Here is a 20,832-nt window from a genome sequence, read left to right as displayed (position 1 = left end):
TAGCTGCTGGAAGGCAGTATACCAGAAATGGAACGGCTTTTATAAAGGGGAATTAAATAAGTTACAAGTTTACAATTCTAAGGAAGTGAAAGTGCCCAAATCAAGGCATCCACAAGTTACCCTCACTCCAGAAGGACCGATGGGTCAGGAACACCTCTTTCAGCGGGATAGTCACATAGCTGCTATCTGCTGATCCCTGGTTCCTGGGCTCCATTGTCTCAGCCTCTGCTTCTGTGGAGCTTCCTCACTTTAGTTCTCCAGGACTGGCTTTCACCTCTTGGCTTCCCTTGACTTTCTCTGGGTTCTGACTTGCTTAACATCTCATGGCAATGTCTCCTGGACTCCAAGCATCTCCCAACATCTTATCTCTGTTCTCCACATATTCACATTTGTGTCAGCTCTGCTTGAAGTTTCTCTTGCCTCTGAGGTTTCTGTCATTTCTCCAGGTTCTGTGGTTTCTGTAGACTCTGTCTACTCTGAGCTCTCTCAAAATGTTTCCTCTTTTGATGGATTCCAGTAAATTAATCAAGCCCCATCTGGAATGGGTGGAGTCACATCTCCATCTAATCAAAAGTTAATACTCACAATTGGGCATGTCAAATCTCCATAGAGATAATCTAATCAAAAGATTCCAGACTGCATGATTGGATCAGGATTAAAGGATTGCTCCTACAAGATTGGATCATGATTAAAACATGGCTTCTCTATAGTATGTAATAATACTTTCAAGTCAGCACAGAGATTTTGCTGATTTTTTTTTTTTTTGGTTATGAGCTATAGTGTTATTCTATTGTGGTCCCAATATATACTTAATATGATTTCATTCTTTTAAATTGTTTTATGGCTTTACTTTTTTTATGGCCCAAAATATAGGATATCTTGGTGAATGTTTCATGGACTTCAAAAGAATGTATATTCTGCACTAGGTGATGGAGAAATTGGTACTTATCACTGCAATAAGCTGGGAAAAAAAAGAATTCTATTGTTGTTATGTGAGTGTTACAAAGTGTTAAAGTCAATTGGTGAAAAGCATATTTCAAGTTTTCTACATCTTACTAACTTTCTGTCTAATTCTGTAACTCTCTTAATTACTGAGAGTAATGTTGAAATTTGCAATTATAATGTGGGTTTGTCTAGTTCTCCTTGCAGGTCTGTCAGGCTTTGCTTCATGTATTTTGACTCTTCTTAGCTATATATACATTTAGGATCGTAGTAGCCTCTGGATGAATAGTAGCCTTTATATTTATGAAATGTCCCTTTTTATTCTAGTAATATTACTTGTTCTAAAATCTATTTTGTCTGATTTTAATATAGCCGCACCAGCTTTCTTTTGATTAGTGTTTACTTTGTATATTTCTTTATCCTTTTACGTTTACATACATATCTGTATGCTTACCTTTAAAGTGGGTTTCATGTAGACAGCATGTAATTGGACCTTGCATTTTTATCCAACTCAGCAATCCTTCTTTTAATTGAGATATTTATACCATTTATATTCAGTGTAATTATGGGTGGGTTTAAGTCTACTATCTTCCCTCTTGTTTTCTCTTTTTTTCTCATTTGCCCCTTGATCACTTTCTTTTCTTTCTGTCTTCTTTTGGATTAATTGAGATTTTATTGATGATTCCATTTTATTTTCACAATTGCTTATTACCCTTAACTCCCTTTTTTTAGTTTTTAGTGGTCATTCTTACGTTTACAAAAAAAAACAGCTTTAAGTCATCACAATCCATCTTCAAATAATGCTATACTACTTTGTACGAAGTGTAAGAACCTACAAAGATTTCATTCTTCATCCCGTTCCCTGGGCTATTATTATCATGCATGTTTCTATAAACAGTAACCCACAATACATTGTTATCATTCTTGTTTTAAGCTGTCCAATTTCTTTTAAAGAGATTAAAATGAGCAAATATTTAACCATATATTTATAATTTTTAGTACTCTTCTTTAGTTAATGGATATCCAAATTGCCACTTGAAGAACTTTTCTTCTACTTAAAGAACTTCCTTTAATGTTTCTTGTAGTGCAAGTTCACTGAACATGAATTCTCTCAGCTTTGTTTGTTTGAGAAAGTGTGTCTATAGCCTATATTTTTTAAAGATATTTTTGGTGTGTATAGAATTTTACACTGAGAAATTTTTCTTTCAGTACTTTAAAACTTTTTCTTCATTATATTCTGGTTTGCATAGTTTCTGACAAGAAATCTGCTTTCATTCTTATAACTGTTCCTTTGTATGCAAAGTGTCTTTTACAAGTTTCTACTTTTAGAATTTCTCTTTATCACTTGTTTTAATCAATTTTATTATGATAATGATTTACATACTCTTCTTTAGGTTTCTTTGCTTGGGTTTTATTAAACTTCTCAGATATGTGAATTTACAGTTTTCATCAAATTTAACTATTACACATCATTTTCCTCAACTATTTTTTGTTCTTCCACCTCATCTTTTTCTAAGACTCCATCATGCATTTATTAGACCACTTTATATTGTCTCACATATCATTGATATTCTGTTCCTTTTTTAAAATGTTTTATTTCTCTGCTTCATTTTGGAGTTTCTGTTGCTAATGTACTCAAAATGGCTAATCTTTTCTTGTTCAGTGTCTAATCTTCTGTTGATCTAATCCAATGTATTCGTCATTTACAATATTTTAGTTTCTATCCTTAAAAGTTCCCCTTGGGTCTTTCCATATCTTCGCATTCTCTCATCATCTTGCTCATGTTTTCCTTTACCTTTTTAAATATATTGAACATATTTATAATAGCTGCTTTCTTTAATATTTTTATTGACAAATCTACACACACATACAGTCCATACGTGATGTACAATCAGTGACTCACAATATCATCACATAACTGTGTATTCATCACCATGATCATTTTTAGAACATTTGCATCACTCCAGAAAAAAAAGAAAAAGAAAAAACTCACACATCCTATGCCCCTTACCCCTCCCTCTCATTGACCACTAGTATTTCAATCTACCCAATTTATTTTACTCCCTATCCCCCCTTATACTAGCTATTTTAATGTCCATTTATGTGAGTTCTATCATCTTTTTTCTTTCTGAACTTCATTTTATTGGCTGATTTTTCTCCTGGTTGTGAGTCATAAATTCCTACTTTTTTGCATATGTCATGATTTTTTATTGGCTGCCAGGCAGTGAATTTTACATCCTTGGTCATTGGATTTTGCTAAATTCCTTTAAGTAGCATTGAGTTTTGTTCTGGTATGCAGTTAAGTTACTCAAAACCAGTTAGAACACTTTGAGGCTTGTTTCTAAGCTTTGTTAGGGCAGGTCCAAGCACCCATTAGTCTAGGGCCAATTTATTTCCATCATTAAGGTGATAAATTTATAAGGACTCTATGCCATGAAATCTTTCCACTCAGGCTGGTGGGAACATAAATTTTCCCAGTGTTGTGTGATCCAAAAAATTGTTCTGCCTACTCCTTTTATTATTTCCCTGGCTTCAAATAGTTTCTTCTCATGTATATAAAGATCAATACTTAGGTGAGGACTTGAAGAGATCCCTCTACAGAACTCTGAAATTCTCTCCTGAGGAGCTCTTTCCTCTCCAGTACTCTGCCTGGAAAATTTAGCAGCCTTGATTATCTCAAACTCTGATTTTCATTCCTTCAACTCAGCAACACAGCCTCCCTAATCCCCTTAAAGCCATAGTCTAAAAATTTCCTCCAGATAGTAATCTGGTGCAATTTTGTTTTCTCTCAGAGATCACAGTCCTGCACTACATGTTGCCCACTGTCTGAAAACCATTATTTCATATAATTTTTCATTATTTAATATTATTGTTTTGTTGTTGTTTAAGGCAGAGTGTAAATTCATCTTGGCTGGAAGCAGAAGTCTGCAGTATCACTTTTTTTTTTTTTAACATTTTTAGTAAAGAAATTGTGGTTCTACAGAAAAGTCAAGCATACAGGATTCCCATATATTATTATATTCCCTATTATTTTATTATATATTATCCATATATTCCCTATTATTAAAACCTTGCATTAGTGTGGTACATTTGTTGGAATTGGTGAAAGTGCACCTTTATAATTGTACTATTAACTATAGTTTATGTTTTAACTTAGGGTTCACTGTTTGTGTAGCATAGTTTCATGAACTTTTTTTAAATTTTACCCTATTATATATACAATACAATATTTCCCCCTTTAACCACAGTCAGATACACATTTCAGTGCTATTAATTTTGTTTGTTACCACCATCCATTACCAAAACATTTCCATAATTCCAAATAGGAGCTCTGTACTTTTTCTTTAAAGAAAAGAAAAAGGGGAACACCCAAAACATCCCATTCTCCCCATTTACCCTCCTCTATATTTACTTTTTTGTCTTTTTTTCTTACTCATCTGTCCATACACTGAATAAAGGGAGTGTCAGTTACAAGGTTTTCACAATCACAGGATAGATCTTAAAAGCTCTGTAGTTATTCAGTCATCTTCAAGAATCAAGACTATTTGTTTACAATTCAACAGTTTCCCTCTAACTTCTTTAAAATATCAAAAAGTGAAAGGGATATCTGTATATTGCATAAGAATAACCTCTCAACTCCATTTGAAATCTCTCAGCCACTGATTCTTCATTTTGTTTCATTTCTCTTCACCCTTTTGGTCAAGAGGGCTTTCTCACTCCCACATTGCCAGGGCCAGGCTCATTCCTGGGAGTCATGTCTCACATTGCCAGGGAGACTTACATCTCTAGGAGTCTTGTCCCATGTAGTGGGGGAGGGCAGTGGTTTCACCTGTCTAGTAGGATTAGAGAGAGAGGCCACATTTGATCAGCAAAAGAAATTGTTTGGGGATGACTCTTAAGCATAATCATAAGTAGACTCAGCCTCACCTTTCAGGAATACATCTCATAAGGGTAAGCCCCAAGATCGAGGGCCTGGCCAATCAAATTGCCAGTCTCCAATGCTGGCAAGACTATCAGGTCTCCTCTCCTAGCCGGGAAGTTTAACATGCAGCATCATTTTTAATGGTTGCCTTGAAATACATTCAATGAGCATGTCATACTGGGCTATTGATATTTCATAGTACAAACCATGCCTTGCTCACTATTGTATCATAAGACTCTAGAGTATGATAGAGTTTGGCATATAGCAGGACTCAATAAATATTTATTGACTGAATAAATTAATAATGAGAATGTTTCCCTTTATTGCTTAGTATAAAATACGCTGAATGAGTATTTTCGTAACTAAATCTTTACCAGAATCTCACAGTCATAATTATTTATTTAGGCTTTATGTCTATAAATACAAATGCTGGCTCAAAGAGAAGGCTTATTTTAATATATTAATATTTATTTTCAAGTTGACAAAATAGAGTAAGTTTACCTCTTTACTGGCCAACAAGCTTTTTATGAATGCTTATTTCTCTAAAGCCCTATAAACTGGATGTTCCTTTTTAAAAATTTTTGCTAAATTTAAATGTTTAAAAATATTATTTTTGTTGCTATGTTATTATCTTTCACTACTGTTTAATTGATCATAGTTATATTTTTGTTTTCATTTGCTATCCTGCTTCTGTGAATTATCTGTTAATCAAAACTTTTTTGTGGTTTGTCTATTTATGAAATAGACTATGGGAACTTTTAACCCTACAACACTCATCCTATATTCAATGCAACATTCAAAGCTTAGAAGGATGTTTGTTTTTTAATAATTGTTTTTCCACTGAATATCATGTTTAAGTCAGCTCAAAAGAGTTCATTTGCAACACAAAAACAATGGACAGCATGCTCAAAGGATTCAGCGGTCTTTAGAATCAAACAGGCAAAGGGGGAAAGAAACAAACTGCGATTAAAAGCACTCTCACAGGTCAAAAGTGTAACCTTATTAATGTTTTACTGAGCAGATGGCATCAATGAGTAACCAAAGATGCATGTTCGTTGCTATTGTCCCCATCTTTATTCCTTTGATGTAAATGGCTCAGTAGATGTGAGGCGCTTTCTCAGATGATGAGGTTCAATAATTAACATGGACCCTGGTCTCTCTTCCTACAGAAACACTCAGTGAGGTCACTAAAAGAAGATGCACACTATTGAAGTGAATAGGAAACATTCTTGCCTTGTAAGAGAGATAGTTTACCTCAGCTTATATGGTAAATGATTAGCGATATTATGGGACCACTTCTAACTAAGGAAATATGCTGACATTCAAAATAAGATTTTTCCAAAAAAATTATTAACAACATGGAAAATTTTTCATGCTATAATGTTAAGTTAAAAAAAACACAGACACTTGTGCATGCATTAAAATCTTATTTATGCAAAATATGTGTGATTATATGCACAGATAAAGGACTAGCAGGGAATGCACTAAAATATTAACTTCATTATCCTGTGTAACAAGGTGATTGATAGTTTTTCTTCTTTTTACCCTTGTAATAACCACATGTTACTTTCAAAGTCAGATAAAAAAAAAACACCACCAGGAGTTATTTTTAAAAAGAGAGAAATACGTACCAAACTGATAACAGTAGTTACTTCTATGAAAGAAGGTGAAACTAGGGGTGAGTCAATGGGGACTTGCTTTGTCTGTACAGCTAGAATTCTTTTTAAAAAGAATTTGCTTGTCTCATATGTGAAATGAAATAATTTATTTTTTAAAAGAAGGGAGAATAGTGGAATATATTTTGGACCTTTATATTTATTTTACATTCTAACGTAAATCTCCATTCTAACACTGCAATTTAATATAGTGAAAGGCAGCCACCTTAATGTTAAAAAGAAAAGTTATATCTGGCCCAGGTTTCCCATTACTAGCTGTGTGGCCTTGGGCTGATCACTGAGCCTTTCTGTGCCCCCAAATCTTCACAAGTAAACATTAAATTGATACTTTCCTGGCCAGTAGCATAATATAATTTATATGAAGATACTCGTAAGCCATAAAATGCTCTTCAAATACAAAGTGTCACTGGGCACTAACAAAAGTACACTGCTACAAAACAGAAAGAAAATTTTTCCAGAGGTTTTCAATTTTGCCTTCTGAGCAAGGGTAATTTAAAATGGGCAGAATTTAAAGAAGCAGAATGAAAGAAGTATGAACATAGGATATGAGAAGAAAACTTCCATCACCTGGAAAAGGGAAGAGAAGATAATATTTCCTCTCTCCTTACCCTCTCTCTCTCTTTTAACAGATGAAGAAACTGAAGTTCAGAGAAATTGATTTTGGGAAATTCACATTGCACTAAAATAACCTCCCCACACACACACACACGCTCACCACCCCAAATTCCAATATCTTACACACCGAAGGTACAGAAGTCACATTATTCTACTATAATAGTGTGATGAGCCTTAGTGAAAGGTCTGCAGTGCCACCGGGCAGACAGCTCACTTGAGGAACCACCAGCCTCACTACAAATATACCAGAGACTTGACTTCTCTTTGCATCCACCCCACCTCTTCCCACTGGCATGTGTTCCTGTTACTAGACACGAACTGCCCAAGCTCCAACCGCTACCCCATCGTGGGCACTAGCTCTATCCCTTCTTGACATATGCCCACAATTCTCATTCCTCACTGCTAAAGTTTCTTTTTTTTTTTCCTTTTCTATTAGATGATTGCCTACCTTAAAAAAATAAAAACCCTCTCTCTTGACCCCACAATCCCTTCCATTTATCTCCTCAATAGAGTTGTCTAGGTTTGCAGTCTCCAATTTATCTCCCTTCTTCTCTCTTAAAACCCCTCCAGTTCAGGCTTTTACCCCCATACTCCCAGTGACTTCTATGTTGCTAAACACAGTAATTCTAAGCCCTGATCCAATTTGATCTGTCAGCAGTATCTGACATCGTCCATCACTCCCTTCCCTTTAATAAATGTTCCTCTGCTTTTTTCCAAAGTACCTTTCTTTTGTTTCCCTCCTGTCACTCTAGCTGCTCCTTCTCAGTGTCCTTTGCTGCTTCCGTCCTTCTCTTTTCCTGCCCTTTTAGCCAGAAAGCCCTAAGGCTCAGTCCTTGGCCCTCTCTTCTTCTCCAACAACCTTCACTCTCTGAGGATGTCATTGGGTCTCATGTCCCTCATCTGATGACTTCCGTAGGTATTTCTCCAGCTCAAATGCTCTCCTAAACTGCAGATTTAAATATCCCTCTCAACATTCTGTTTGGATGCCTAATAGACATCTAAAGCTTAATATTTCTAAAACGGAAACCTGATCTCTCAAAATCTGTTCTCTCCACTCCACTGTCTTCTCAATCTCATGAATAGGAATTTTATACTTTCAGATGCTTAGACCCAAAACCTTAAATTCATCCTTAATATCTCTCATCCTCTCACCAGAAAAAAATTTTTTGGTTCTACCTTCAGATTATATCCAGGATCTAGTCACTTCTCACAACTTTCATTACTACCGTCCGAGACCAAATTAAAATCACCTCTGCATGATTATTGCCAGTAGTTTCCTAACTGGCTTCCCTGCTTCCATCCATGTGGTTGGAATACATCATTGAACAAAACCAAAAAAAAATTTAAATGGCGCTCACTTCCTAACAGGAAGTGATAAGCAACAAATAAAACATTTTAAAAACCTGAAATGGCCAGGGTTTGCATCATTGCAAAGGCGGCATTTGAGCCAAGATTGGAAAGAGTTAGCTATTGCACGTTCAGTATCGCATTCAAAACAAAAAGAAAAGCCCTAAGGTGATGTCTGGTCTGACCTGCACAAAAAACAGCAAGGAGGCCATGTGGCTGGACCATTTGTAAGCTACATGGAGGAGGAGTGGCTCAGAGAGGAAATGGAACGCCTAGATCACCTGGGGCGTTATGGGCCATTGTGCAGATTTTGGCTTTTACTCTGAATTCAGAGGTGTTATGAATTAAATCTGGCCCTCCAAAGGATATGTTCAAGTCTAAGCCCCAGTCTCATGAATGTGATCCAGTCTGGAAACAGGATCTTTAAAGATGTTATTAGTTAAGATGTGGCCAAACTGGACTAGCCGTGGGCCCTAATCCAATAAGACTGGTGTCCTTATAAGGAGAGGAAATTTGGGCACAGACAGACAGATGGAGAGACAGGGAACTCGACCATGTGATGAAGGCAGAGACACCACAAACCAAAGAACACTGTGGAAGTCCTACAAACCACCAGCAGAACCCTACAGATTCAGAGGAAGCGTGGTCCTGCCAACAATTTGACCTAACTTCTAGCACTGTGAAACCATAAATTTCTGCTGTTTTAAGTGACCCAGTTTATAGTATTTTTGTTATGGCAGCCTTAGGAAGGTAAGACAGAAGGGAAGTAACATGATCTGGTGCATATTTTTTTCTGTTAGTGCTTCTAGATTTCTTAAGACTAAATCAGATTCCCTTAATGCCTAAGAGTCTTTAAAAGCTGTCTACCTCTTTAATAGACCAAAATAATATTATTAAAATGTCTATAGTAGTTTTGAATTATCTTCTTTTCTTTTTGATCTTTCCCACTAACCATCTTTTCAGCCATTCTGCCCCTTTAGAAGAGTACATACTTTGGCATATATGTGATTAAGCAATTTAGATAATTTAGAAATAAATTAGTGAATGCTTATTTGCATTGTAAAAGATTTATTAAACCACTGCCCACCCCCCCAAAAAAGCTCTTCCTTAGTCAAATAGTTAGCCATCCTAATATCTTTAAGGAACGATTCCATTTATATAAAAGAAAATGTGAACATAATAATTGAATGAAATGAAGGAGACCTATTCTAAACTATGTTTCCATTTCAAGTGAGAAGTCGCAGGTGCTATCTCACAATGATAAAGGGGAAGATATGTCATGCTAGAACAGATTATCAAAAGAATGAGTTCAAAGAGACGGAACAGATGATTAGTAGGGGCTAGTCAGGGTTCACAAAGAATTCCAAGCTAAACTTCCTTCATTATTGACAGGAGTACCAACTAGACTGATAGATTGGAAGAGTGCTATAAGCAAGGGGGATCTGATTTCAATCTTTTTAGATAACTTCAATTGAAAACATGGTGAAATGTGGACTGGATAATCATGCAGCTAAGTTCATTTCATAACTGGTTGAATGGCCTACCAAAGAATGCCAACTGATATCAACTTAAAGAAGACATGATACTACCTTCTGTCCTCATCCCTGTTTTACAGGGAATTGGAGAACAAATGACATACTAATAAAATGAATGGGTGACAAGAAGTAAGAACGAACAGAAAATTCATGGGATATAGAACTTGTATGATAGATGTATATACATAGATACACGTTTATTGTAAGGAATTGGCTCCTGCATTTGTGGGAGTGGCAAGTCTGAATTCCATAGGGTAAGCCAGAGGTTGGAAATTCTGGCAAGAGTGAAGTTGAAGTCTTGAGTTCAAACTTTTTAGGCTAGAAACTCAGGAAGGAGTGGAGGGCATAGTCTTAAAACAGAATTCTTCTTCATCTCAGAACTCTTAGTTCTTTGCATTTAAGGTTTCCAATTGATGGGATAAGGCCTACCTACATTATCAAGGGCAATCTCCTTTACTTAAAGTCTTCTGATTGCATATGCTAATCCCCTCTACAAAAGATCTCAGCAACAACTAGGCCAGTGTTTGACCAAACAACTGGCATCATAACATGCCAACTTGACACATAAAATTAATCATCACAGTTGCTATCCAAAATAAGTTCAATAAAGCCAAACCTTGCAATTAATTTTGCATGAAAAGTATGTGGATAATCAATCTTTGGCAGAAGGAAAATTAAAACCACAGTGACGTAATACTATGCACTCAAAAAAATGATAAAATTCACAGGACTAGTGCTGGAGAGGAGAGCTGGAATCCTGTCCATTACTAGTATGGGTATAAATTGATATAACCACTTTGGAAAATTGTTTGGCAGTATCTACTAAGCAAAATGTATCTATACTCCATGACCTAGCAATTCCACTCCTGAGTATATAACTGACAGATATGTAATAGAATGGACATAGTAGCTTTATTTGTAAAAGTCAAACAGTTGAATGGATAAAGAAATCGTGATGTAATTCATTCCAGGGAATACTAATAGCAATAAAAGAGTGCTTCTGCTTCACTCAACAATATGAATGAAACTCAAAGACAAAAAGCTGAGAATTGGAATTGCAAGATTACATTTATATGAAATTCAAAAACAGACCAAATTAATCTATAGGGATAGAGGTAAAAATCATGGTTATCTTTGAGGGGCTATTGACTGAAATGGGCAGGAGAGAACCTTCTTGAGTGCTGAAAAAATTCTGTATCTTGACCTAAGTGGTAGTTGGATGGGTGTTTACATGTCTAAAAATCACTAAGCAATATGTTCTTTACTATATGTAAAATATCCCTCATCAAAATGATAATATATATATGATTAAATGAAGAACAGCACTTAGGATTCACATAAGCATTTTTCTAGGGTAGAGGAGAATCCAAACTGCCACAACAATGAAAATATTAATAGGTTTCTGTTGTCCACACACACAATAAGGGTAAATGGCATTTTAATGCGGTTGTAATATTCATAAAGGTATAACATGAAGAATGAAAAAATTTGCTAGGCCTTCTCTGCAGTGTTTAAACCATAGTTGGGTACTGTGGACAATTCTTAATTGGAAGCTCATTGGTGAGCTGCCAGAGAAAAATAATCATAAAAGGGGAGGGGAAGGACAAGACAAGACTTAGAGGGGATCTAGATTATTCTACATGTCTACAGAAGGAAGAACTGGAATTAACAGGTGGAAGTTGCAAGGAGGTAAATTTTATTTAACATAAGGAAGAACTTTTTAAATAACAGAGCTTCTAGCTAAATGCCCCAAGATGAAATGAGTTGATCAAGCAATAAGCAGTCACATGCCCATCAGAGCTTCTTAGAGAAAGTTTCTGACTCAGCTAGTGGTTTAAACGAAATGTCCTCTAAAATCTCTATTAATTTTGTGATTTTTGTAATCTTCCCAATTAACATTAACTATATACTGGCAGGCATAAATAAAATCCACAAGCAGCTTATTTTGTGCAGAAAGTCACTGATTGTATCTTTCCACTCAAATAAGAGAGGCTTCTCTCCTACAGTCTGAGGCTCAATCACTATTCAAAGCCTTCATTATCCAGAAGAGCTCTCCTAAATGGATAAAATTCATTTCTGAAGATTATAAAATAGAAGAGGGAGTCTCTTGACAATAATTTTTCTGATTACCCATAATTTAAACTCTATCTTTATAGAAATTGCTTTCTTAGTTTGGATTATTTCCCTGAGCTACATTCTATAATGTGGGTGATAACTGCTTGAAAGGGCACAAAATCAGTTTGTTTTCAAGTTTAAATGTACCATCTTTATTTTATGTTTGGTTATTATACACAAAGCTGCTGTAAACATCCTTTTACACTTGCACATATATTTTTAGGACAGATGCTTGATTAGAATTGCTGCAATTCAAACTTTTGGGAGAGGGTTATAGAAGATGCAACAGGTTCTGAGGGTGCCCAAAGCCACAGGATCGTCTGAAGCCATATGGATCATCTTTTGCTCCATAAACACTTTCAATGGCAATTTCAGAAGAATGTAAATCCCATGAGGCCTGGGACCTTACGCCTTGCCCCAGAAGATTCTACAAGAGCCTAGAAGTCACCCAAGCATTTGTTAATTTTAGCTGAATAAATGAACTTACGTAGGCTAGGGCACAGGAATAGTCCTTCACCAGAATGCAAAATATCCACGGATTTTAGGACTTCAAAACTCGAAGAAATTTCTCTTCCAGAGATTTCAGAGTTCTCTGGGATGGCTCAGGCCTTGTGAATTCCCATCCCATCTCCCTTCTCCCCTTTTCCAAGCTATTACCCCTGAACCCCTCCAAAAGCCCATGACCCAGACAGAGTCAAACCACTTGCTTGTCCCAAGAGATCAGAGAACCTGGGATTAAGAATTGCATTTATGTAGAGATGATCGAAGGTAAGATTCGCTGTACCAAAGACAGAGAGAAATACACAATTTGAAACTGGGTTGAATTAGATGATCCCCTAGAGAGTAAATCCTGAACTACAGGAAGCATTCACCTCACTGAAATCTTCTCCAGGCTACCTTGAAAAGAATAACACAATGACTCAGTCAACTAGGGTAAAGTGTACATAAATCCTGCCCAAACAAGAACCCGTTAATCTTTCCCCAGTTAGTCCACAAATACTGAACATGAAACTTTGAGGCAGGCCTCAAACTGATAGGTAAAGACGCATTCAAGCAGTGCTCCCATTGCCAAGACTGAGGATCAGAGATTAATTAGACAGCAGACACATCTGACAGTAAAGGAGTTTCATACATAAACCCAAAGGGAAGATAGGGTACTTTGGGGAGCCAGAAGTATTTCAGATGATACAGAGGGCGTGTGATGAAATGAGGCAGAAAAATAAACAGGCCTTATAGTGGCAGCCTTGTTAACCCAAATAGAGTCCTATTTTCATGGTGCAGAACTCTTCTGCTTGAAGTTTTTATTACTGACCCTTTTTTTTTTTTTTAACTTCTGCCTCCTCTGGACCTAGCACAGTACCTGGTAAAGGTTAGCACAGATTTTTTTTTTTTTCTAATAAGCCGATCTGTCCCATCTAATTCTCAAAAAGGCAGCTTTTCAGTAGTTCTCCACAGGGTGTGGAAGGGGGCTTTTGCTTGTCATCCCCACAAAATCAGTTTTATTGCTCATACCAAAATTGGATGAATCATTAGGGCAATTTAAATGCACTAGTATCTGTTTTCACACTGACATGAATGTATCTGTTTTCTCACACCTTCATTAGGATTGGGTTTTGTCTTTGAAACTAAATTTTTTTTTCTAATTTAATAGTAGTAGAGCTTGGATTTGTTTCAACTGACATTCTGTAATTATTAATGAGGACAGATACTTAAAAGGATTGAAAGCCTGGGAAAAAAGCACTAAAAAATCCCATGATAATCAATCCCATTCTATTCGATTTGTCTTTTTTCCGCCTGAGTCTGTTTGAGCCGAACTGTTCACCACCATGAGAGGACCCCCTGTATCCTCCAAGGCAGGTGGTCCCCCCGGAATGGCAGCCACGCGCCTGGCGCCATCTTCCTTGGCACCTGTCACACATCCCACTATGGTCTTACCCTTACTCGTTATCCTGCTCTGCTCTGTCACGGGAACACTTTGCCTAGCCACATTAATATTCATGGTAAATACTGCACATAGCTTGTTGGCAGAGGGCAGCAGCCCCGTGAAGCATTCCTAGAGCACTGATGTGCCAGCGCATACCATGAAAGCATTGCTCTAAACCACATTGTTAGCAATAGAGTCCCCTTCACTGTAGGGTTTTGGGTAGCTTTTTCGTTTTACTAATTGACATTTGCTAATCTTTCAAAAGAGAACACGGAGTGTTAGTGTAAAAACACCCCCCAAAAATCATGGTGACAGAAACAGAGCCAGGTGGGGAAAATATTAATAGAAAGAAGGAGAAAAAAGATTAGATTTCCACACTACATTCTCTTTTAGCTTCCCTTTGTTCTTAATTAAACAAACAAACAAAAAAGTCTACCATAATAGGCTGCACTGATACATAAACTGTGACCAGCCACGGATCAAGGTGAAGTAAGAAAGGCAGGCATAGAATTCCAGAGAGACTTTGGATCGTATCCAATCTGAAGGCACCTGCTTCTCTAAGTCAGAAGTGGGAGGAAGAAGGAGGGGAAATGCCCCTAATGGGATGACTTCAAAGCCAGAGAATACTGGATTTTATGAAACACTTTTCTATTTGAGTTCTGAAAGGTTCCAAACCTAGTTGTCCATTACCAGACAATTCTAATGTGTAATCTAAGGAAAGGCAGGTGGAGAACACTCAGGCTTCTTGCCCTCCTCAGAGGCTGCTCAAAGGTCCTTCTATGGTTAACATTTTCATATATAACTAAGCTTCAAGGAAAGTCCTACTGAAAGAAAGATCCTTCCCTAAGTGCCAACCTGCCATTATAGCTTCCAAAACCTGACCCAAGGGAGAGCCAAGGCAAACATTGCTTCTTCCCCCGCCCCACCTCCCCCGGCTCATTGAACCTGTACCTGAGAAACACTTAAGGTACAGATCATTCCTCATTACTTTAATCCTTCCTCATGCACTGGCAACTAAGCCAGAATGCTGCATGAAAACGCAATTCCAACTCACCTTTTTAACTTTAACAATTTGAGAAATATCCGCTTTTACTGACACACCCAGGGAAGTAATTATTAGGATCTACCTCTTTAAAAAAATAGAGTTAAAATTACTTTTAACTGTAACCACTGATATTAAAAAACAAAATCTGATGCCCCTCAATCTACAGTTGAAAATGTACATTTAAAAATATTCTAGGTGCTTTTTATAAAACCATTTAACTTCAGATGGATCACAAATTGCTTTCTAAAGAAAAACAGCAGATATTTAACAAAATACATTAATAAATTTATGGGGTACAGATATCTTTTAGAAAATTATATGTAGACTGTGAAATTTTTGAAACAACTTCCAGAAAAACTTCATAAAAAACCTAACTAATAAATCTCCAGAAAGATGACCTTTAAAACAACTGAGTTGAAATTGCAAAATGTTTTAAAGTGGTGAAGTTTATCACATACAGGCCCTGGGATATGAGTTGAGAAGCAGTTTGTTCAACACCCATCGGGTGCCAGAATTCATGATGCTAAAGATGGGAGGAAGGGGCTGTGAATGCAATAAAAATTTTCTTAGGCTGTGAACCTGTGCCTGGAAGATCTGGTAAGGAATCTTGAAAAGGGGGGTTGAGTTCAATAGCAAAAGACAAAATAGAAAGCCAGAATTTCACCAGACAGGAGACCATGCATATACAGACAAGACACTCAGCTAAGGAGAAACTGCAGGAAGCTACGTGCCTGCAGCAAAGAAAAAGTCACCAAACAACATCCAAAGGCAAAATCCAGAGGCTGCCTGGGAGTTCAAAGGGTTTCCAGGAAAACCACACCAGCCTGCAGCTAAAGGGATAAGTCTGGGTCCAAATCTGAATGGACTTTGCTTCTCCAGAAACCTCAGAAGTGAAGGGAGAGAAATGTGTCAGACAGACAAGTCTAGGCCGGCCCTGGAGTTTGAGGGTCAGGATGAAACAGAAAGGAAAAATTCAGTTAACGTAGAGGCACTGAAGCTACCAGGGTGTGCCTAGCTTTTCTTAGCAGAGGGACTAAATTAGAGGCCTTTTAATCCTTAACGGACTCCAAACAAGGGAAGATAAGAAGTACCCTGAAATCTCCAGATACTAAAGCAAGCTTCACACTAAAATCATCTGACAAGGATGAGCTGCTGAGTCCCCTCTGCACAGTAAACTGCATGTGGGCAAGTCCGTGTCTCTGGTGCTGTGCACCATTACCTCGCAGACACCTGGTTAAGAGGAGAAGACACCCTGAAGGGTTGAATGTAGTGTGGCCCAGAGATGGGGGGAGGAGGCTGTCTCAACAAGGACTGAGAAGGGTGGATCCCAAATTCCATATGGCCTTTCTAGAGGCAAATCCCCTTCGACTCTTCTTGAGGGTAGGAGTTGCTCTCAAGAAGCAGCATTTGGGAGGGACGCCTTTCTGATTAGGGCTTGTTCCCCTGGGGATGTTCAACCCACATCTGACATGTGCCTGGCCAGTTCCCTAAGCATGCCAAGGCTGGCATTTATCTTCACATTTCCAAGTTTTTCAAATCTGTTCCTAAGCATTGCTTCCCTTTTAAGCAAAACTACAAAGCAGCCTTTCATATTATATAATTCCTTTGATTCTGGCTGCATTAGCAAGCCAGAATGAAATGTGGGCAATGGAAACGCCTTCCCATGGTGCTGTCCTGCTTCTTTGATGCCTCTGAGCTGTTTCCATTTGTTTCCGCCCTGACTCGGGAACTGAGCCTTGCACGGATATACATGACCAGCGTTAGAATGGGAAATTCCCTCTGCCTCTAAGCCCAGTGCTGCTATACCAGGCAGTCAAAGTGAGCTTATAAAGACACAAACCAGATCTTTTCACTCGCCTGCTTAAAACACTTCCGCGTTTCCTATTAATCTTAGAATAAATCCCAAACTTCTTTCAATGCCCTGCATGATCCGACTGTATCCAGCCTCCACCCTATTCTATCACCTTTCCTTTCTCTCTCCCTTCCCAATGCAATCCATCCGTTGAGGTCTGAGTGTCCTAATATCCAACAGAATGGCTTATAATAAAAGACCTAATCATACAGTCTTATGGTTTACTAAGTTTTTTTTAACCTTCCTTGTTCCAAAAAGATTTAACAGAGCTCTTGATTACTATTTAATCAAGATAGTAAATACATGTAGACATGCAGTTATTTGGACAAGTCCAAACTGAAGATTACTCTTCCAATCTTAGTTTATGACTACCCTGTCGAGTACATTACTCCCCTTTCTTATTCATACACCAATTATTCTTAATTTTTGATGATTACGTAGGGAGAGTTCTGTGAGAGCCAAGACTGAGACGGTAGACATTTACATTTCCAAAAATATCACTGAGCATAACCGTCTGTCCTTGAAATCTAGGATCACCCTCACAGCAGAACATCATCATATTATTTTACTAGAGTACAGCCTTTTTTTTTTCCTGCCAAAAGGCATTTGGTCTGTGGGATAGTTTTGCTGTTTTATTTTAATTACAGTGTTTGCAATCAGTGGGCAGCTCAGGACTGGGGTCTTCAAACAGGCTCATTACCCATCTTACCAACTGCCGCGTTCTCTCACAGCCACCAAAAGAACAGTGCTGCTTCAGCATTCCCAGGGAGAGAGTGGAAAGCACAAACTCCAGGAGCTCACGAATCAGGCTTCTTCCTGTGATCTCACCAATGACCCAGCAAGCTTTAAATGCAACCTGATTCAGTTCAAGCTTTCAAATTAGTGGTTGTTGACCAGAGGCTTAGTGATCTAGGAATGCCCTGCCTTCTCCTGGTGGCAGGTAGGGGAGGGACTTCACCATCTGAAAGATAAATGCCAGTTATCTCCACCATCTCTTTAAGCTATGCGAAGAGTAGAAGACACCTAGCTTGCCAGGCTGTTAGCGCACCAGAGGCAGCAATAGCTTCAGGCTTCCCACAGTGCCCAAACAAATAAGTGTCTTCTCCAGATTTAGAAGCATAGGTGACTCTTTGAGGAATCAGACTTCTCTGCAGTCTCTGAGTCATTTCCTCTGAAACTACCAGTATGCAGATATATCAGTAACATGACACTTGTTTGAAGTGCCTACCTTTACTTGAAAACCCACCACTCCCCCTGTTGCTAGGAGCCAACAAAAGAAAGCTACCGATCATTAATCAACAATGGCCTGTTGACGTTAGTCCTCACCTTATTTCTGTACCCTCTTCCTTCCAACTCTCCTAAGCTTCCATCCCTTTGACTTATTATTATTCTCCATTCATTTTCATGTTGGCACCAAGACTTTACCATCAAATTCAATCTTCTTTGTGACCTTGTGCCCTCTCTAAGACACAGTCTATGTCATCTTCTCTCTCTTCTTCATCCTGATCTATCTGACTAAATTATCTCACACCTTCCCAGTTGTGGTTTCCAGTCCATCTAACAAGTAGGCCCCAGGAAAGAAGCTCAAACATTAGGATTTCCACAAAAGATGGTACTTGCCAGCTCCATTAACTCAGAGGCTAAATCTCCAGTCTTTCCTTGCTCCCATCCTCTTATCCTCTATCTCTGCCTTTTTTGCATCTGAAAGTAAAAATCTTTCAAAACAAATTAATCTTTCCTCTGAACTGTATGGCTCCCAGAAAACTTCTTTCTTACTGTTCATGTATTTATCATTCTCCCCCTCACCCTCAAAGGTCAGCACCCTGGCCTCCTTTTCCATCTTTTTTTCAACACAAGGGCTTCACATGAGGTGTTTACCCTGCCTGGAATGTTCCAACCTTCTTTCAAGCCTGGTTCCAACTCACCCCTCAAGCCTCACTTTAACACTCTTAAATCCCCTTCCAGTTGCTGATTAAACCGAGTTGACCCCCTCCTTATGTCACTTCTTACCATCCTAATCTAAATATCTCCTTGTGTAATCATGTGTTTGTCTTTGGCAGACCCACACCACCCAGTGCAGTAGCTGCCTGCCAGCCACAAAAGGCTCATGAGCACATAACACACCACAAGTCCAGATGTCCTGTGCCATGAGTGTAAAACACACACCAAATTTTGAAGACTAGTACAATAAAATGGATGTAAAATGACTCGTCAATGATTTTTATGTTGGTTATATGTTTGACATGGCAATATTTTAGATACCGAGTCAAGTAAAATATATTATTAAAATGAATTTCACTGGCTTATTTTTACTTTTTTAAACTGTGGCTACCAGAAAATTTTAAGTTACAGTATCTGCTCATGTTATATTTCTGCTGGACAATGCTGCTGTAGACCTTGAGCTGCCCGAAGTCAAGGCCATCTTATTCATGAGTGCATTTTCAGCACCCAGCTCTGTGCCTAACACACAGTAAGTGCTTAATAAATGTATTTTGGAAGAATAGATTTTTCCAAATAATCAGGATTTAAATCTAGCATTCTTCTTTCTAGAAAAAGAGAAAACAAAGATAAATAACTATAGCTATAAAGGATTCTAGCAGCTTGTCTCTCCAGCATTCCTGGCTCTCTGCCTGCCCAGGGCATTACAGCAGCTCTGGGCCTTGTAGATTTGGTTACGAGCTGGAGTCCAAATGCGTCACAGTGGGGATGCTTCTCACTGGCTTAAGTTGATAGCATATCCATCCAAAACTACTCTGCAATTAGATTTTTCTTTTGAATCATGGAAAATCTGCTGAAATGGAAGGCAATAAAGAAAAGAATCTACATAGCAAGAAAGGATTGATAGAATCCACTTTCACACTATGATCTCATTCACTCATCTCAATCCTTAGTATCAGAAGGTTCTTACTGACTTAACTTGAATTCATTATAATTTGGCAAAACATGTAACGTGAACATGGGAAAGACCGAAGTGTCTAAAACGTCTATTGATGTCCTTAAGGGCCATTTTACTTTCCCAATGTCTGGCAGGATGTGCTCACTCACTTCCGTGGGCACCAACCTCACTGTGAGGTGACTCAGCAATTCCAAGTATCTGTATTGCATTACACCCAGATCCCGTGGTTGGCATGAATAGTACACTGCTTGAGGAAGGAAGAAGCCAAACCGTCCTGTGATTCCTGAAGACTAATCCAGAGAGAGAAGCACTGGTTAGTCACAGACAAGAGCACGGGGATTAGATACAGCTCAGCCAGATGTATCAGGTGTCCACTAGAGAAGAGCAGCTAAGAGCTGGGATGCCGAGGAAGCAATCCAACACCAAGACTCTTAGCACAGACACGCATTATATCTGAGGCATCAAGTGTTCATTACTTGGCAGTATCACTGCCTTCCCCAATGACAACAGAAATGAAAAATATCACTTTAATAAATTTTGCACAAGCCCACAGAGCCACAACTCTCTTTTTCCCATGTGTTTCAAAATCCACAGAGCTGAGAGACAGCCAGATGGTGGATCCTCAGAAGTGTCATCATCAGCCTTAAGCTTTCTCAAGTCATGGAAATAGTCTGGAACAGGAATGCGAAGTTGGGATTCTACCTCTTCTATCAGCTACTAATTTCAGAATCATTGAAATGGCATTAGGCCTGTTGTTGTCCATAACTGGAGTCAGAGCCACATTTGGGATTCTGCTCTCAGCAAATGATTAAAGCAGCAATAACTGTATCACTGAGGGAATTCAGCTTCCCTGTAGCCAAAGCTCCTTCCAACCCCAAGGAATCATGGAAACCCCAGGAACCAACAGGACATGTTAGCCTCCATGAGACTTTACCAACACAACATACATTTCTCCCCACCTCC

General features: G+C 38.2%; 1 long non-coding RNA gene across 1 annotated transcript in view; it reads right to left on the bottom strand.

Moving 5' to 3' along the window:
• LOC143678903 (uncharacterized) overlaps positions 1 to 18,193 on the bottom strand; it is an 85,004-nt gene extending 66,811 nt beyond the window's left edge. Inside the window, exon 1 of the long non-coding RNA XR_013173468.1 lies at positions 17,683 to 18,193. This is a non-coding gene — a long non-coding RNA (uncharacterized LOC143678903). The remainder of the gene's footprint in view (positions 1 to 17,682) is intronic.
• Positions 18,194 to 20,832: the final 2,639 nt, after the last annotated feature.

This window comes from Tamandua tetradactyla, chromosome 4 (genome assembly GCF_023851605.1).
Source record: "Tamandua tetradactyla isolate mTamTet1 chromosome 4, mTamTet1.pri, whole genome shotgun sequence".
NCBI classification, from domain to species: Eukaryota; Metazoa; Chordata; class Mammalia; order Pilosa; family Myrmecophagidae; genus Tamandua; species Tamandua tetradactyla.
The sequence above is the reverse complement of the archived record's forward strand: the minus strand, read 5'-3'. Positions and strand labels throughout refer to the sequence as shown.